This window comes from Vipera ursinii, assembly GCF_947247035.1.
Source record: "Vipera ursinii genome assembly, chromosome: 1".
NCBI classification, from domain to species: domain Eukaryota; kingdom Metazoa; phylum Chordata; class Lepidosauria; order Squamata; family Viperidae; genus Vipera; species Vipera ursinii.
Window position 1 is genome coordinate 164,219,403 of NC_139512.1, and position 20,605 is coordinate 164,240,007.

Sequence of the window (20,605 nt, forward strand, 5' to 3'; positions counted from 1 at the left end):
TTCCTTTCCTTTCCTTTCCCTTCCCTTCCCTTCCTTTCCTTTCCTTCCTTTCCCTTCCCTTCCCTTCCTTTCCTTTCCTTTCCTTTCCTTTCCTTTCCTTTCCTTTCCTTTCCTTTCCTTTCCTTTCCTTTCCTTTCTTTTCCTTTCCTTTCCCTTCCCTTCCCTTCCCTTCCTTTCCTTCCTTTCCTTTCCTTTCCCTTCCCTTCCTTTCCTTTCCTTTCCTTTCCTTTCCTTTCCTTTCCTTTCCTTTCCTTTCCTTTCCTTTCCTTTCCTTTCCTTTCCTTTCCTTTCCTTTCCTTTCCTTTCCTTTCCTTTCCTTTCCTTTCCTTTCCTTTCCCTTTCCCTTCCCTTCCCTTCCCTTCCTTTCCTTTCCTTTCCTTTCCTTCCTTTCCTTTCCTTTCCTTTCCTTTCCTTTCCTTTCCTTTCCTTTCCTTTCCTTTCCTTTCCTTTCCTTTCCTTTTCCTTTCCTTTCCTTTCCTTTCCTTTCCTTTCCTTTCCTTTCCTTTCCTTTCCTTTTTTTTGCAGTCCACTTTCTGTGAACTAGCAGATACTCCATTTATTGAAGTAAATAGAAAACAGCCTTTTCTCTTATAAAATAGGAAATCCTTATAAAGAAGGAAAACTTAGCTTACATCTAAGTAGATATTGCACTGATTTCTTTTAGGTTTTGTCTACTGAAAACAGTCTATTATTTTCAAATTCCCCTTTGGCAACCGTACACAATATTAAATGTTAAGGGTGTCATGTACAGCTAACTTTTATTCCAGGAAGTTTTCCATTTTCAATCTTTCTCAGCTTTCTTTTCTCTCCCCTTTTCCCTAAATTTGCAAAAAAAACACCAAAGTACAGCATTATTGGGCTTTGTCCTGAACACAGTTTGTTTATTTATGAGGCTTTCATTTGATAGTTACTAGTTTGGTAATTGGAAATAGGTTCCAGTCTGTAGTTTATATTTATTTTATGCAGCCCATTTACTCCCATACACACACACCGAAAGAGGATTTGCCCTAAGCAGATTTTTAATTGTAGTCTATGATAAAATAGAAATTATAGTAAAAAAATGAGTTCCTGAAAGGAAGATGGAAAAAGAACAATGCGCTGCCAGCTACTCTAGAGCAGGGGTAGGCAACCTTAGCTCTTTTATGACTCATGGACTTCCAGAATTCAGGAATTCTGGGAGTTGAAGTCCATGAGTCACAAAAGAGCCAAGGTTGCCTACCCCTGCTCTAGACAGAATCACATGGAAATCATCATGAGCTATGGCAAAACACAATTACTCCTAACTATGTGGCAGGTTATAGTCTAGAGTGGTGTTTTCTCAATTTTGAAAAATAATGTTATACCCTATTTTGCGGGAATTTGAATTCAGCAGGAGCTCTTGTTACAGGATGTGCTGCTCCTCACCACAAGCAGAATGCTAAGACAATACTGAATTATTAAATAATGGAGCTCTCAACTGGAGGGGGAAAGGTTGATACTCATTTTATAATTGTCTTATAGAGTTTGGGCTTAAAAGAAATCAGTGCAATACCTACGTAGAGGTAAGCTACGTAGAGGATAAGGGTTTTCTGGACTTTCGAAGTGAACTGAAAAGTTACCAAGCATGGAGAAGTTTAAAATAGGCCTGCCTAGTTTCTCCAGCCTTTAAAATTTTTTGCATAGAATAAAGTCTGTCTGAACAGTTAAGTACAGAGGATTTCCTTCCCTTAAGACTACTACAATAGCATGCAGTACAGAAAAAAGAAGTCTTTTGTGGGTTGAAAATCCGTGGCACGAAGCAACAATCACTTCTTCCACCTTAAAGAAGCAGGAGGTGTGGTCTAACGTTTTCTCTGGAATAATAAATTCAGACTTCCAATAAATTCAGACTTCCTACTTTATAAGGATTTCCTATTTTGTAAGAGAAAAGGCTGTTTTCTATTTACTTCAATTAATGAATGCTAAGAGACATTCGTTATATTTGAAATAAAAGTGAGACATATTGGGAAATATGTGATATTCAGAAGCTCATTTTCAACTGCATCTTGAGGAAAGCACCAGACAGCAAAAAGGATATTCCCTTTGTTTTGAAACATAGAGATTCATTCCAGGCCAAGTGAAAAACAGACCCAAGAATAACAAAATCCCTCCCTTTTATCTGTATCTTGCTGTTTTCCCTAATGGTCACAGAAATCTTACTAGAGCAGGGGTGTCAAACTCAATTTCATTGAGGGCCGCATCAGCATTGCGATTGCCCTCAGGGGGCCGGGTGGGTATGGCCTGGGTGGGTGTGGCCTACTGGGTGGGCGTGGCTAAAGTGTGTATGGCCTACTGGGTGGGCATGGCCAGCTCTACATTGTTCGCATCAAGGGTGCCTATGGGGGCCTGGGCAGGAGTGGGACAGATCTGAGGGTCTCTGGCAGGAGGAGGGTCTCTGGGCCAGGGCCAAGGCAGTGGGGGTCGTTCCCTCACTGTTTCCAGGATGGCTTTGCGGGCCGCATGAAACCACTTCGTGGGCCGGATCTGGCCCCCGGGCCTTGTGCTTGACATGTCTGTATTAGAGGAAAGAGGTGGTGCAAACTACCATTTTTCCTGCATCGTGAAGTTGCAATTAAAATATTGACTAACAAAGGTAATCATTAAACCACATTAGTAGATAAATCAATGACTTGTCATAATGATAGGCAAGATTGGAAAATGTACCCATAAGGTAAAGCTTCAGTGAAAGCCACATTTTTCTCACATTTCATTGCAAGGTAGGTTTTAATTGCCAGATAAGGACCGGATTCATTTTGGAGAAGTATGTGGAACCTATCTGGAATGGCATGGAGCAGAGACAAAGGGAGCTGTGGATTGGATGAAAGCCAAAAGAGAAACACGGCCCTCTTGTCCTTTCCTCCTATTTCCCAGTAGCTGTTTTGAGTGAGAGCAATCCAACCTGACAGATATATGAACCAACTGGTTGGAGAGGGCTTTAGAAATTAGGTGGAGATTCACGGAGGATTCAGACTAGGAATCAACTGACTTGGGCACTTCCTTGCTTGGACATACAATGCAAAGACAGCTATTTGCTAATTGTGAATATCACAAGCAGAAGTGTCCACAGAAAGGGCAAAACAATTCAAGGTGCTGGCCCTCAGCCACACAATTGAAGTCCTGCCTCTTTTTTTTACATGTGTCATGTCCATGAGGCATGTAAAGAAGGCAGGGTTTCATATACAGTCATAGGCACTATCTTAATCTCCATCCCCTCTAAATGCCCTTGATTATAAGCAGGGCTTTTTTTGTCATAAAACACACCTTTTTTTTTTACAGATTTTCCAGAGTTGCGTTCTTTTCCTATTATTGCCCTTCCTATCCTTGTTTGCTTTTGAAAATGCCCCGCTGGCGGTATGGTGTAAGCGGGGTCCCCTCCGGCGCTTTCTGCCTCTTCTAGGAGGAGCCATGAGGCGCCAGAGCACCACAACCAGAGCGTGGCTTGATTGGCTGGGTTGGACCATGTGGTGTGGAAGCCAATGGTGGCGGTGGGAGACACATGAACATGGAGGCCCTCTTTCACGAGAGGATGAGCGAGCCTTACAGAAGGTGGGGTATGTGTGAGGTTAAAAAGAGCCGAAGTGAGAGGAAAGAAAGGCAGCTGGTGTGGAAGCTTGCCCGACAGCGAAACTGCTGTTTCAGTTCCTTGGATAGTTCAAAGGCTGGGATGTCTACGAAAATCTCTTTTTAGTCTTTTACACTTTATATTCAAACTGCAGAGGGGAAGAATAAGACTAAAGCCAAAGTCTTGTGATTTGGAGGTTTTATTATTAATAATAATATATATTAATTATGTGTTGGTCAGATGTAAAGGTAGACTAACAGTATGAGGTTTAATCAGATCTATTTGTTAAATTGGGTTTAACTTAAAGGTAAACTAAAAGTAATCTGTTCACTGACCAAGTTTCAACTTTAATTTGTTTCAAGTCAATATCTACATTAAACTCCAAAGGTAAATTTTTCCACCTTGTTTGACAACTTCTTAAAAATAATTCAATCTTTTACAAACAACCAAATTTTGTTTCATTGAGCCAGTTTCATTCCACATAGAAAGCTGGCATTTCCACTCATTAAACTAAACGGGTATGCCAGTGGTAAATGTCCCAAAAGATTAATAAAATGCCTTCTTGTAATTTAAAGCCACACAGTGCAGGGTAACATTAATACTAGTATTAATTTACCTTGAACAAAACCCTAGTCCTTTAGATACACTAAAACTAGAAGGGTTTTTTTTTCAAGTACAAAGATAAACCTTGTAGGGTAGGCAAGGTGGGTTGTATGATGCGTGTCAGTTCTGGCACCCTTTTTTTTTTACAAAAAAAGCACTGATTATAAGAATTGTACTTAACAATAAGACCTATTTTTCAAGCTGGCCTTTTTTGTGGTAGGTATGAAGGCTACTTATCTACAAGCCCTTCCTTCTCTTTTTCTATTCCTGACCATTGCCCTCTGTTAAGACCTATTAAAGAAATATGAGAAATTCAAATGTTAAATGTTTTTATTTAAATCTTGTATTAAACTCAACTACCCATCTTTCTATCCCTTATATTTTGATTCTCACCATTGTGTTCCTTTTCGCCCCCCCCCCCCATTTATTGTATGCAATGGATATGCATTCAGGAGTCTGAGTTAATTAGGAAAATACAATATGTTTTACATATAAGCTCGAAATCTTGTGGAATAAGAATCTGACATGATTTATAAACATTTTACATTACAGTAATGTCTTTGTTTAAAAATAAATTAACTGTTTGGCATCCACCTCTGGTGGAAGTAATGTTCTTCACCAGGAAGTATGGAAAATATGCATATTTCAACTTTCCTCCTTCCTTCCTTCCTTCACCCCGATGAGAACATTTAAAAAAAAATATGAAAAAGCTTACATTTTTAAAAACCAAATTGGAATTTGTCTTCTCATTACTGCTGTATCATGCAAGCTACACCTTCCAGTAACACTATCCAGAGTCTTTTCTGTTTAGGTTACAGCATTTTCTTAATACCCACGATCATAATTTCTACAATTTGGCAAGCTTTTAAGCAAACACTATTTCTAGAAATCCTGCTCATTTCACTGCTTCTTTCCTTTAATACTCTTGTTTGTCATTAATGGATTTCAAATACATCAAACTGATAGTTGTGTAATAAACACAGTCTTGATCAGGAGAAAGGGGAGACAGGAAAAGGAAGTTTTTCAAGCCATTAAAATAGCTGAACTGCATATTTGCAGCACTAGTCCAAAATTAGCATCAGCTGATAAGACAGAAGTCATCAGCAGGTAAAACTGACAAAATCCAAAGTTTTCCACCTACCATTTGCCTTTGGGTAAGTAAGCTCGTCACCTTCATTTAGGTTTGTTACACAGGTTAGTAAAACTGAGAAATAGGTGAGGCTTAAAAAAAAAACTCCTCTATGAGCATTCACATTCCCATTAAATGCAAGCTTCTGAACTGGGAAACAACACAGTCAGATTTCTGACAAATAAGTTCATTCATTTCAATTTTCCTTGACAAGTAATAAGGATCACACCACAATGGCATTTTTTTTAAACTGTCCCCAGATATGATAAGATCTCAATGAGCTTAACTTGCCCCTAGACATTTTCCTAGGTGCAGGTCTGTTCCTCTTTCCATAAGCAAGGCTCAACTGCTGGGTAATGACAGCTGTAGTCTCTCCTCCACCATTCCGGACATCTAAGTCCCAAGACAATGAGTAAGATATATTTAATTGGGAAATCTATTTCTAAGGAAAACAATTTGCGAACTGAGAAGATATTTGTAATCTGCTTCTGCACAGGCATCAGCCCTCCTGCCCTCCCTCCCACCGCCTCCCAATATGAAGTTGGAAATTCTACTTCATCACATCCCAATTTGGGGAAAAAAAGAAACCATACTTTTAAAATAACATTTCTTAATCTTAATCTGAAAAGGGGCTACCAGACTCCTGATTTTAGCCCTGTGTAAGGAGTCGCTTTAAAAGTATGAGAAGTCATGGAGACTAAAGATTATAGGAGAGATCAGTGTATGGGGAAGAGGGGAACAACCTTACAGATTCCTTGGCCACTTCCTAGCAGCTAAGGCAGCTAAGTGGCCAAGGAATCTGTAAATAAAGTCACCTCAAGAATCCCACATCCACTTAGAAAGATTTCACCAAAGTTTTCTTCTCCTTTGGGAAACAAATTGAGAGACTTTTAGTTAGGATGGCAATTGAGGATACTAGATAGTTTATTATTAATGGATTAGTCTTATGACCTTATTTAAATTAATCATCTAAGGATCTAGTTCAGGAGTAAAATAGGTAAAAGAAAATACAGTATTAATAATAATAATAATTTTATTTATATACCGCCCTTCTCCCGAAGGACTCAGGGCGGTGAACAGGGCAAACATATAAAAATACAAAGATACAAAAGTTAAAAAGAATTAAACACAATGCCCAGCTAAAACAATAAATAGATATATTAAAAACAACAGTAAAATCCCCCCCATCAGGCCAGGCCGGCTTGTTCGAATAAGTGAGTCTTCAGATCTTAAAATGCATACAGGTAGTCCTCAACTTACGATCACAGTTGGGCCCAACACAGTGATGGGATTCAGCCAATTCACAGCATTTTACGACTTTTCTTGCCACAGTTGTTAAATGAACCACTGCAAATGTTAAGCTAGTAAAGACAGTTGTTAAATGAATCTGGCTTCCTCATTGGCTTTGCTTGTCAGAAGGTCTCAAAAGGGGACTGACTACATGAAAGCCCCCCCCCCCGCCCCCCAGGAAACTGTAAATATGAATCCCTTGCCACGGGTCTGAATTTTGATCACGTGACCATAGAGATGCTGAAATGGTCGTGTGAAAAATGGTTGTACGTCACGTTTTCCAGTGCTGTTGTAACTTTGAACTGTCACTCAATGAACTGTTGTAAGTCGAGCATTACCTGTATGTGGTAAATACCCAGGATCAGCATTCAGACAAATACATCAGCTTTACAGGATACACTGATCTATTTGATGTGACAGGTCTTAAGCTCAACGGTCTTAACTATAATCTTAGCCATTCAGCTCACAATGTATGGCATTAGAGCCCAGGGGGAAATAAAGCAATCTGTGATTCAGATATTAAATGTTTAAGCCTCAGGGGTAAGGGGGGAAATAGTTAACAGTCAGACAAAGCTTAGGCAAAATCTTTGATGGCAGAGGCACTGCATATACAGGTAGTCCTTGTCTTACAACTAAACATTTAGTGACTGTTCAAAGTTACAATAGTGCTGAAAACAGTGACTAAGTTAAGGCCATTTCTCACACTTATGACTGTTTCAGCATCCCCAGGGTAGCCTGATCAAAATTTGGAGGCTTAGCAACCCGCTTCATATTTATGATGGTTGAACTGTCCTGGGGTCACGTGACCCCCTTTTGCGCCAGCTTGGCAAAGTCAGTGGGCAAGCCAGATTCACTTAACAACCCTGTTACTAACTTAACAACGGCAACAATTCACTGAACAACTGTGGCAAAAAGCCGGTAAAATGGGGCAAAACTCACTCAACAATTCTGTTGGTTAGCAACAGAAAATTTGGGCTCCGTTGTGGTCGTAAGTCGAGGATTACCTAGAGGGATTTAAGGGAAAGCTTTTTGACATAGCACCGGCATAAAATTCATATGACATTCGATTAATGTCACCACACACACACACACACACACACACACACACACACACACACACACCAGCACTTTTCCATTGTACAACTTAGGTTTAGAGGAAGTCCCATTGGGGTTTCTCTAGCTGACGTTTGGGTTCATTACCTCCTGTTTATCCTGTCTGTCATGATGTGGAGACTCCTGAAAAGGGCTACAGTTTGGGATGGGATGGCGAGGTAAATGGACGTTGTCACAAAAAACAGAAAGGAACAGGAGTGCAAGAAGTATTCATTAAGATCTACACCATGCAGCGTAGTGGCCAAGAGAGCCTGTTGGTCTGGGAAGGAGTGCCATTCCCCAATAGGTACCATTCTGTGAAGAAACAGGATGGGGAGAAGATAAAAATCAGCTTCAGGTTGACAATACTTGTCTATGGAGATTCTCAGTCACCCGGAGGCAAGGCGGGTTGTATGACATGTGTGAGTTCCGGCACCATCAGGCCAGAGTGTTCCTCCTGCTGCTTCCAGGAGCAATGCATGGAAGCAGCAGGAGGAACACTCCGGCCTGATGATGACGGATGGGATTTCGTCGAAACGTCGCCACAACTTTCTGAAGATGAAAGGAACGCGGGAAGAAACCCGAGACTCTAGATCTACATATATATATATATATATATATATATATATATATATATATATATATATATATATATATATATATATATATATATTACTAATGACACACTATTTAGCGGGGGGGGCGGAAAGAAACATGGTTCTTCCATTAGTCTGCTACAAATGCTTTCCATATCTTTGTCTGTACAGGTAGTCCTCAACTTACAACAGGTCATTTAGTGACTGTTCGAAGTTACAACGGCACTGAAAAAAATGGACTTACGACTGCTTTTCCCAGTTGCAACCTCTGCAGCATCCCCATGATCACGTGATCAAAATTCAGACGCTTGGCAACTGACTCATACTTATGACGGTTGCCGTGTCTCAAGGTCAGGTGATCAACTTTTGCCACCTTCTGACTAGCCAAGTCAATGTTCGCTTAACCCAACCGGGTTACTAACTTATCAACTGCAGCGATTCACTTAACGACTGAGGCAAGAAAGGTTGTAAAATGGGGCAAAACTCACTTAACAAATGTCCCACTTAACAATATAAATTTTGGGCTCAGTTGGGGTCGTAAACCGAGGACTGCCTATATTTAGCGGGGGGGAAGGGCAGTGGTGTTCAATTAAAGTTTTAAATGAGAGGAGATGGCTTGGCTGACTGGTTGGAGAATCAACCAGATCTAAAGAAAAGTTAAGGTAAGCCTATGGGAGCCCAAGGGAGAGAATCCAGTCCAGACTGGGGAGGAAGAGTTTTGGTTTGTCATGCAGGATTCCCTTATTGGTAAATGGGAAGTGATAGGAGAGTGGAGAATACTGTACCATCAATTGCGCATGCAAAGATGGAGATGATTTTTACACAGCTTTTATTTTACGGCTGCCTTACTGTGTGTTAATTCTTCTGCAGTAAACTGTCAGATTTACAGTAAGTGGTATACAAATATAAAAAAAGGTAAAGGTTCCCCCGCACATGCGTGCTAGTCGTTTCCAACTCTAGGGGCTGGTGCTCATCTCCGTTTCAAAGCCGAAGAGCCGGCGCTTGTCCGAGGACGTCTCCGTGGTCATGTGGCCGGCATGACTAGACGCCAGAGGCACACGGAACGCTGTTACCTTCCCACCGGAGTGGTCCCTATTTTTCTACTTGCATTTTTACGTGCTTTCAAACTGCTAGGTTGACAGAAGCTGGGACGAGTAACAGGCGCTCACTGTTACGCAGCACTCGGGATTCGACCCGCCAAACTGCTGATCTTCTGATTGACAAGCTCAGTGTCCTAACCCACTGAGCCACCGCATCCCTCTTGTGTGTGTGTGTATACACACACACACACACACACACACACACACAAATATATTAAACCCTTAATAAGTGGCATGTTTTGGGCAGGCCAAAGGGCAAAGTTTAAAATTCTTCCCCCCCAGGCTTCTTCTACTATTGAGAAGCAGCCATTTGGTTACAAGAGGATCTTTCATGTTCAAAGTATTTCATAATCAGGATTGACCATTTGTAGATATACAGACATGGTCATATTATTAATTTTTGTTTGTGTACACACACACAAATGCCACACACACACACACACACACACACACACATTCCTTTTCTAGAAAGAGATGGTGCTTATTCTCTAGGCAGTTTGTCACACACAGTTGATATAAGAAGCGGTAATCCTCTTCTCCTTCTGCTACTTAAGTTCATTAGCAGCCATCTCTATCCAAACCTTATGTCTGTCACATAAGTAGTATTACAATTTGCATGATGCTCAACTGCCAGGGCTCTTGTATTACGGGAAGACACCCAGATGCATTCCCACTTTCCCTCTATCATTCATCTGCATTGTGGCTTTAAAGAAAGAGCAACAAAGATGCCTGAGGGGGAAGAAGCTTTTAGAAAGATACTTTCAGAGTTTGTCAATCTTTGCAAAGAATGGAGCAAGAAATGAGCAAAAACATTTCCGTATCCAGGGCAGGTGCTGAAAGGCAAACCCCGATGCTTTGTACCTTTGGCAATCTCTCATAAAACAACAAGGGTAATAATTCCAGAGTCGTTATCAAGGGATACATCCAGTGGTGGGATCCAGCCACTTTGCACCAGTTCGGCAGAACCGGTAGCTAATCTTTTGTTGCCCAGGCCCAGAATGGACTTCTGGAAGCGGTACCCACACAGAGAACTGGTTGCTCACATATTTGAATCTCACCACTGAATACATCTCATTCTGGTGACCACAATCCCAATCTCTCAACGCAAAGGGGTCAACGCAAAGTTTCTGCTAATAATGGCATTGTATGCTATAATCATGTTGTACTGTGCAGCTTCAACAGTGCAACTAAGGTTCACTCTCAGGCCCAAAGGATAGAGTTCTAACAACCCAAAAGCTCTGCCAAAGGACCGGACACATACCAGTATAAGTAATAACAAAGGTACCTGGACCAACCTTAGGTACAACGTGGCTGATCCTGATCATTTCAGCATCTGTTTTGTTGGTGTAATTAAACTTCTCCATTTTCTGTGTGTCCATGGTTTCCAACGTTCATTTTATTCATTTCTCTTTCTATTATTTTTCCCCACCACATAACTGTATTCATTTGCATTCATTGTGCCTTGACTGATGATTATACCTGAGCGCTCACATTCTGCTAAACCATGATTTCATTGTGGTTCAGTGAACAAAAGATGGCTTGGAGAAACTAAAATCTAAAAGTTAGTCATCAATCATGGTGTACAAGCCTGTCATAGTAGATGACCAAGCCAGAGTTAGGGTTTACATGACATGCGGCACCAAATGAAGCAAATCACAGCACAATTGGGGCGTAGAATGATGCTTAGCTCGGGCTTAGCTCGGGGTAAGAAAATTTCCAAGGGCTGAGTGTCCACCTGTTTAAGCTTGGTTGAAGACAGCAAATACTTGAATACTTCTCATATAACTGCCCAGATTGCGTTGGCAGTGCTGTTTCTTCTTCGTCCGATCCTCGCTGCTTGAATGTTGGCAATGCTGTACTTTGCTTAGACTGGTTGCAGCAGGTTTTCTCTTGCGGGCATGACAAGATGCTTAGGCCTGTTTTGCAATGGCTTTGCATGTAGCTGGTACATTTTTGCAGCTCCAGGGGAGAAAATCAAGGACACTCAACATCGATTCAGATGTAGCAATTCTTTTCTTAAAAGGCTATAAGCTATGACCAGAGAAAGACATCATGGAACGTTTTTTCATTCTGCTGTTTCTCAGCTACTGTATCAATTCCAGCGAGTTAATGATTAAAGGGCATTTGCATCATTGCAGGAAGGAACATAGAAGACTATTGCTTCTATGGAACACCTCTCATTCTTTCATGAAAATGAATTTTGATTTGCATGCCAATCTTATTTCCTTTCACACTTAAGATAGAGATAAAAGCTCTCCATCTGAAATCATTGGTAGATGATTAGACATACATGTGCATTTGTAATGCAGCCACTGTATGGATGCCATCAGCAGAAATCATACCTGGCTTGAAGACTTCTTTACATGAGCAGCATTCCTGGTAATAGCATGCAATTTTCTTGGCATAATTGTGGAAATGGTGCACCATTGATGCCTTCTGAGTCCCCCCCCCTACTTCCCAATCTAGATTACGACTCTGGCATCTGAGGCAATTCTCTCATCCAAGCTCTAACCAGGGCTGATCCTGCTTAACTTCCAGAGTCAGTCACACTTAGCTAGACGCTGCTCTCTACTATAGTTCAGAACCCCTTTTAATCCTATCACTGCACCTTATTTTTATTTTTATTTTTGTACTAGGTCACTAGAGATTGCACTATGTCTCAGCTGCAAATTCAGTTTCGTAATTATGCAGCGTGGTGGTTTGAAATACTTCCTTTTAATAATCAGGAACATATTTCTAGGGATTAAAAGATCAAAAGCATTGGACAAGGATGTTAGTTGTATTATTCCTTTGTGTAAACACGGACCAAGGAAATAGGGATTTCCCACAGATGGTGAAAGTGCACCTTAATCTTCCTTAGAGAAAAGGATGCGAGATAGGGCTTAAGTCTAGGAAACCTTTACACTGGAATGTTTGCCCTTGAACGCGGCATTTGAAACCATTATACTCAGCCACCACATTGAGATGTTTTAGCATGAGTCACCCTCTAAATGATGGCTTTTAGAGACAGATGCTGTAACCTGCAGAATCATTTCTGCCTGGAGGATAAATAGAAGATGGATTTCAGTCTTGTTCTTGACACAAATGCTTCGTGTGGCCTGGGGGAAAGTCACTGAGTCTCTGAACCCTTGTTTGTCATCTTCTTCTGGAGAAAAAAAATACCGGCTTTGCAAGAACATGGACTTTGATGAAATCAGCGAAGGAGCATCGTGTTGCTGTTGTATTGCATACCAGCACTTCAGGCTATCTAGAGTTAGGATATAACGATTTGGCCTAATGGAAGGATTGGGGTGGGGGGTGGGGGGTGGGACGTCAGGCTGAAAATCATGAGAAGTTAATCTTTATTGGAGCTACCTGGACGGTATCTCTTTACTCTCCTACCATCCGGTAGGAGATATAGGAATATAGCCAGCCGTACCAACAGGCTGAAAAATAGCTTTTATCCGTGGGCTGTTAGGCTTTTAAATGGGACATAATCTTATGCAGAATTGACTTGGGAGGCCGGTGTGTGGTGTAGTAGTTGGTTCACATGGTGTGGTAGGATGGAGGGTTTGTTGTCACTGTGTGTTGGGGGGAGAGAGCACAGGGGGAGGCTCAGCTAATCTCAATGTACACATGTTGTACTTTGACAATAAAGGTTTATTATTATTAAAGTAGGTTTTTTTTACACCTGTCTCCTAGTAGCTGCATTGTGTTTATTCAGCATAACAGGGCTATATGTATATGTTCCCCATTTAGGAGGGGGAAGGCTTAGCCTGAAACATTGGGCTTTCTCTCTTCCATCTCTAATAACAACAAAAAGCTTTTATGCACTCTATTCTTGTGAAATACTGCCTGAATAGATGAGGGTTTTCCATCTAAGTAGTTTCCCCTTAGACTAGTTATTGATCCTTCCTTCCTTCCTTCCTTCCTTCCTTCCTTCCTTCCTTCCTTCCTTCCTTCCTTCCTTCCTTCCTTCCTTCCCCCATTTCCCTCCCTCTTTCTCTTATATTAAAGTAGATTAAAAGGTAAAGGTTCCCCTGCACACGCGTGCTAGTCATTTCCAACTCTAGGGGCCGGTGCTCATCTCCGTTTCAAAGCCGAAGAGCCAGCGCTTGTCCGAGGACGTCTCCATGGTCATGTGACCGGCATGACTAGATGCCAAAGGCTCACGGACCGCTGTTACCTTCCCACCGGAGTGGTCCCTATTTTTCTACTTGCATTTTTACGTGCTTTCGAACTGCTAGGTTGGCAGAAGCTGGGACGAGTAACAGGCACTCACTCTGCTACACGGCACTCGGGATTCGACATGAAGTGCAACAACTCTATCGAATTGTATGGGGTGGGCAGAACTGCCAGGTGAGAGACAATAACCCTCATAGCAGGGCCTTATGCCATGTAGGGATTTATAGGCAATAACCAGCTATAGCAGATTGGTTCTCCCGAGAGTTCAGACACATTGTGGTCTTGGGCTGATAACAGAATGACAGAATTGGAAGGGACCTTGGAGGTCTTCTAGCCCAACCCCTTTGTCGAGCAGGAGACCCTATGCCATTCCAGACAAGTGGCTGTCCAATCTCTTCTTGAAAGCCTCCAGTGGTGGAGCATCCACAACTTCTGGAGGCAACTTCTGTTCCACTGGTTAATTGTCCTCACTGTTAGGAAGGTTCTCCTTAATTCCGGGTTGCTTCTGTCCTTGATTAGTTTCCACCCCTTGTTTCTTGTTTTGTTGCTTTGGAAACCTCTTCTCTGTGGCAGCCTGCTGAGAAGATGAGGCAGTAGGACTGGGTTCAGATAGGAGCGTGAGTGTTCAACTCTCTCCAGCCCAGCAGCGGCCCAAGAAGAAGGAAGGAAGGAGAGGGAGGGGTGGAGGAGAGAAGAGGAAGGAGAGAGAATGGAAGGAAGTGAAGGAAGGAGGGAAGGGGAGAGCCGTTCAGAGGAAGAAAAAGAAGGAAGGAGAGGGAAGGAGGGGTGGAGGAGAGAAGAAGGAGAAAGGGAGAGGGTGGAAGGAAGTGAAAAAAGGAGGGAAGGGGAGAGAAGGTCTTGTATGCATATAACATGGTTTCTTTCCAATGGTCCTCTGGGGGACCATTTTTTTATCAGTCACTTACCTGCTGAGCTGCCTTTGGGAGTGCTTACGTGATTGTTTATTGAAGTATGAAGCCCTTGGACTTGTTTTGCATTGGGGATTTCAATACACACTTTAGTTTTGTCCTAGCCAATAACCCCATTGCTACTGAGATCTAGCAAAAGGGGAGTTGTGGCTAGGCACAACCCGTCTTTGTGACATATAACATACAGTAGAGTGCACATTCAAGGGCAGCCCGTTCTACTTACAATTCTTTAGACTAAATCAACCCTACCAAGATTGGAGGAGTTCACAGGCTGCACTAAGCTAAAAGGCTATTTTGTGGCCTTTATTTCAGTTTAGGACTAAACTAGACTATAATGTGTGATGGGTCAGAAGCGGGGAAATTACTAAGTGCATAATTAGAGAATTATGATCCAAAGAAGTGGTGATGGAAAGCGGGAAGCACAAAGAAGAGATGGAAAATGAGAGGTCCTCATGTTGCCCAGTGGGTGAATGGCATTGGAATAATAATTTTGATCAAGTACAAATGAAAAGTCCTGGCTCACCCACTACTTTTTAATATAGTTGTAGATATTCAAAGGCCAAGTGTGATCTTAGACCAGATAAAAGTTGTGCTTTGGAGGAGACATGCAGTAAGGAGTATTTATTATAAAGAAAATTTATTGCAATAATTGCTTGTAACTCAAAGTGCTACTCTAAAAGATTAGGGAGCCTCTCTCTCTCTCTCTTTACTCCCCATTCTACTTAGAAATACACTCTACTAAATGCAAGTGAGATTTGTTTGGAAATAAGTGGGTAAAGCCTTTCAGCCTGAGAAATGTTGAGCGTGCATTCTTGTTTGGTAAATTTAGCATTAGTCTGTGGACCATGAGAATTGTAGGTTTGTTTTGTTTAAAATAGAACCTGTGACTAAATCAGTCTTCTCTGTTCTGGGTAATTGCTATGCATGGTCTTCTAAAGAAAATGGATTTAATGGGAATAGGAAGACAATCATAGTAACTGACTTCAGCATTGGCTCTTTGCTCAAGGGACTTGCTAAAAAAAACAACTCCTGGGATTTGCTGAGATGGTTTTGTAATAAGGCCTAGATGTACAGCAGGTGGCCTGTAAGTCATGTATGACTTGCTGGAATTCAGATGCGGCTCTCAACATGCACAGCTGCATTCTCCTGATTCCAGCAACATCCACCCCTTGGCCCACGCAGAGCCCCTTATTCTCCATGATTCTCTGTGCCTCCCTCCTGCCACCACAGCTTTGGGTCATCTCTCCCATCACACTCCTTCCGTCCATCTTCTTCCATAAGCTGCCATTGTCTCCCTACATCATCCTGCCATGTTTTCCTTCCATCTCAATTGGCATCAGACCATGTTTCCCTGAAAATAAGACTGGGTCTTATATTAATTTTTGGTCCAGAAGACGCATTATTTTATTTTATTTATTTTTTATTTTAATTCCATTTATATCCCGCCCTTCTCCGAAGACTCAGGGCGGCTTACAAGTTTAGCAGTAGCCTTCATTCTATGTATAAGCCTGCTTATTAGGGCTATCACACACACCCCAAGTGGCATTATTACAAAGTCAGCTTATTGCCCCCAACAATCTGGGTCCTCATTTTACTTACCTCGGAAGGATGGAAGGCTGAGTCAACCTTGAGCCTGGTGGGACTCGAACCTGCACTAATTGCAGGCAGCTGGTGTTACTTAAGGAGGCATTAGCCCACTGCTCCACCAAGGCATTAGGGCTTATTTTCCATGTAGGGCTTATATTCGGGGAAATATATAGTACTAAATGCGTCCGTCTGGCTGACAATATTAACTGGGGCTTATTTTAGGGGTGGGGCATATATTACGAGCGCCCTAAAAATCACGCTAAGGCTTATTTTCCGGCTGGGTCTTATTTTCGGGGAAACACGGTAACATTAATAATACAGGTAATCCTTATGACCCCAAATTGAGCCCTGAAACTATGTTGCCAAGTGAGAAATTTGTTAAGTGGGTTTTGCCCCATTTCATGACTTTTCTTGCCACAGCTGTTAAGCGAATCAGCGCAGTTGTTAAATTAGTAACATGGTTGTTAAGTGAATCTGGTTTCCCCATTGACTTTGCTTGTCAGAAGGTCCCAAAAGACGATCACATGCAACTGTCATAAATATGAACCAGTTGTTAAGCATCTGAATGTAAATCATGTGACCATGGGGATGGCCCCCCCAGGTCATAAATGTGAAAAATGGTCATAAGTCACTTTTTTCAGTGCCTTGGTAACTTCAGTCACTAAATGAACTGCTGTAAGTTGAGGACTACCTGTGTTCCATTAATTTAATGTAATGTTTGCCCTGCTCTTACTTTTCAATAATTTCAAATGTGGTCCCTCTCCTTCTGAGTGTGGCTCCTGGCATACCTTTTAAAGGTTGGGTGTCTCTTGGCTGAACAAAAGCTGTGCATCACAATTTGGAGGCCTGAAAGCCCTTGTTCCTTTCTGCACAATGAGTACTTCTGCACACAGAGATGGTGTGACATTCTCCCATTGTTACATGCTTCCTCAACTACACAGAGAGACCAGAGAAATAGTCTAGAACAGGGGTCGGCAACCTCGGCTCTTTTATGACTCGTGGACTTCAACTCCCAGAATTCCTGAGCCAGCTGGCTCAGGAATTCTGGGAGTTGAAGTCCACGAGTCATAAAAGAGCCGAGGTTGCCGACCCCTGGTCTAGAAGCAAATATTCAGAAACTGATATATAAGCAAAAAAGAACTAAAACATTCGTCAGGGGTGTCAAACTCAATTTCATTGAGGGCCACATCAGCATTGCGGTTGCCCTTAGAGGGCCGGGTGGGTATGACCTGGGTGGGCGTGGCCTACTGGGTGGGTGTGGCTAGAGTGTGTATGGCCTACTGGGTGGGCATGGCCAGCTCTACATCGTTGGCATCAAGGGTGCCTAGGGGGGCCTGGGCAGGAGTGGGACAGATCTGAGGGTCTCTGGCAGAAGGAGGGTCTCTGGGCCAGGGCCAAGGCAGTGGGGGCCGTTCCTTCACTGTTTCCAGGATGGCTTCGCGGGCCGCATGAAACCACTTCGCGGGCCGGATCCGGCCCCCGGGCCTTGTGTTTGACATGTCTGCCTTAAGTCTTTAAAGGATGGAGATTGTGTTAGGAAGAGACTTAGGCTGTTCCCCACCCTGACTCATTGGGGTATAAGAGGGAGGGGAGGAAAAGCACCATTCGACATGCACAATTTTGTGATTAAAGAATCTTTAAATCAAAGAATAAACTACAATTCTAGTCTTCCCGTGGAGCTGATTTTTCAGATCTGGTCTTACTTCACGGAGCTGACGCTGTGTGCAAACTCAGCTGCTGGGCAATGCTTGCGTACTTTCTTGGTTTGATAGCAGCCACCAAACTAGCTTAAGTTCATTTAAGGCTGCTGAAATAAGGAGGAGCTGCTTTGGTTTAGGGGACGGACGTTTGCTTTTTATCTGCAGTCTTTAAAAAAAAAAGTTTGCTTGTGTATTGTTTATACAGCTTAGTTTCGTAAAGTGCTCTGGGAATGGTGGCCTAAAAGCCTTTGCTAATGAGTGAGTTTAATCCAATGTTTTCCGTTGTGTTTTTTTTTGCTCATTATTTGTATAAGGCCATTTTAAAGCAGGTTCACGTGTTCCTTCCTTCACTCATGCACATTTGTCAATCCATGAGTTGGAGAAAGTGAAATGTTGTTTGTTGTCGACCTTCCGCTTGACCAGCCATTTGACACAGGAAACGCATGACACATGTAAAATAAGATTTAAAATTCTGAAGAACAAAACAGGCATTCACAATTCATCACCACCTGCACCATTGCACTATCAATATACTCTATATCCCAGAGATCTTCACAGTCTGCATCATCTCCACCATGGCTGTCTCTCTCTCTCTCTCTCTCTCTCTCTCTCTCTCTCTCTCTCTCTCTCTCTCTCTCTCTCTCTCTCTCTCTCTCTCTCTCTCTCTCTCTCTCTCTCTCTCTCTCTCTCTCTCTCTCTCTCACACACACACACACACACACACACACACACAAACACCCCCCCAAATGTGCTGGGTCTCCATCCATCAAGAAGTTGCCCCTTCTTGACATAATCCATCTAACACACCTTTCTACACCGAAAGTGATAGAAAAGTCTCTCTTCAGTTCATTAGGAACAGAATTAAGAAGTAGCATAATCTTTCTGTCAATGCAGCCCTTTATTTGATAAACCATCTTTTCGGGTTTCGTGGGAAATGAATGGGAAGGAACACCTTTATACTTTTAATGGCTTCAAAAAAGACCTTGGGAAAGTATTTCATTAAGTTTCCAAGCAATGTTTCCAAATCACGGTTTGGCCAAGTCGGAGAGGAGGAGCTGTACATTGTACCATTATTAAATGGATTTTATAACCACATTAGTGCAAAGAATTAGCCAAGACATGTTGAATTAAATGGTCCTTCCTTTCATGTGTGCTAAGTATTAAAGCACAGCCTTAAAACCATAAACAGCTGCTGTTCAGTTTAGTGCATCTTTGACAGAGCTGAGAGTAGTTTTACCATGAGGTTTAGGAGATCTGCTTTAAGAGGAAAATCTGCTGTTATTTTTATTATAGGATTTATTATTTTGCCTTTGCTCCAGAGACTCAGAAGCATTTAGGTTGGAATCGCTCTTCATTTTCACAGTAGCTAAACTTGAGAAATAGGCTGGACTGAGAGAACGATTGGACCAAAGTCATCAAATGAGTTTCCATTAATGGACTGAAACTTGGATCTCCCTACTCCTAGACCAGAGGTAGGCAACCTCGGCTCTTTTATGACTCATGGACGTCAACTCCCAGAATTCCTGAGTCAGCGCTGGCTCAGGAATCCTGGGAGTTGACGTCCATGAGTCATAAAAGAGCTGAGGTTGCCTACCCCTGTCCTAGACCAATCCTTAAGTGTGATTGATTAATTGATTATCTGCCATCAAGTCAATATCCTAATGACCACATATATTTACTCCGGGATAACCTGTCTCTAACTTGTTCCTTCAGTTTTTCCACTGAGGCAGCCCATGATTGCTACAATGGAATCCATCCACCTTGTTACCAGTTGTCCTCTTCTTCTCTTTCCTTTAACCTTTCCCAGCATTATAGATTTCTCTAGAGAGCGCAGGCTTTGCTTTATGTATCCAAAGTATGATAATTTGGACCAGGGCATTTGTACCTTCTATTGAGAACTCTGGGTTGAGTTGTTTGATGATCCCTTGGGGGGGTGTTTTCCTGGCTATTTAGGCTTATACTATACATTATTTTTGTCTAAAGAAAACTTGATTAACCTTCAAGTATCAATCAGAAAGAAAGTGATAAGGACTTGACTTCTAATACTGGGTACAAAGCCAGTATCAATAGTATGATTGCAGCTGGTAATCTAAAATAATCTTCCCTATCTAGGTGCCCTCCAGCTGTGATACTCATCAATTCTAGAAGCTCCCAGCCAACACCCACCCTGTGTCTGAGCATGTTAGCAGAAATCTGATATACCCAGACAGCACAAATTCACCAAATGATTTGATCTCAGCTAGACTGCTGCTAATTGTATGGCCTCACAGAAGAATCTTTTTTTACATAATATACAAATGTGATACTTAGCCTTTGTCCACTTGTTCTCTGCAAAAGTGATGGTCTGGAGGAGGCATTGTTGCTTACTGGATCATAACTTCCCTCTGAATAGTAACAACTTGTTTATTTAGTTCCTTGTTAGATACAATGTTTGACACTTAAATCAGAAGGATGATAATAATAATAATAATAATAATAATAATAATAATAATAATAATAATAATAATAATAATAATAATGATGATGTTGGAAGGGATCTTGGAGGTCATCTAGTCCAACCCCCTGCTCAGGCAGGAAACCCTATACCATTTCAGGGAAATGGCTGTCCAGTCTCTTCTTAAAAACCTCCAGTGTTGGAGCATTCACCACTTCTGGAGGCAGGTTGTTCCACTGGTTAATTGTTCTAACTGTCAGGAAGTTTCTCCTTAGTTCTAGGTTGCTTCTCTCCTTGACTAGTTTCCATCCATTGCTGCTTTCAGGTGGTTTGGAGAATAGCTTGACTCCCTCTTCTTTGTGGCAGCCCCTGAGATATTGGAACACTGCTATCATGTCACC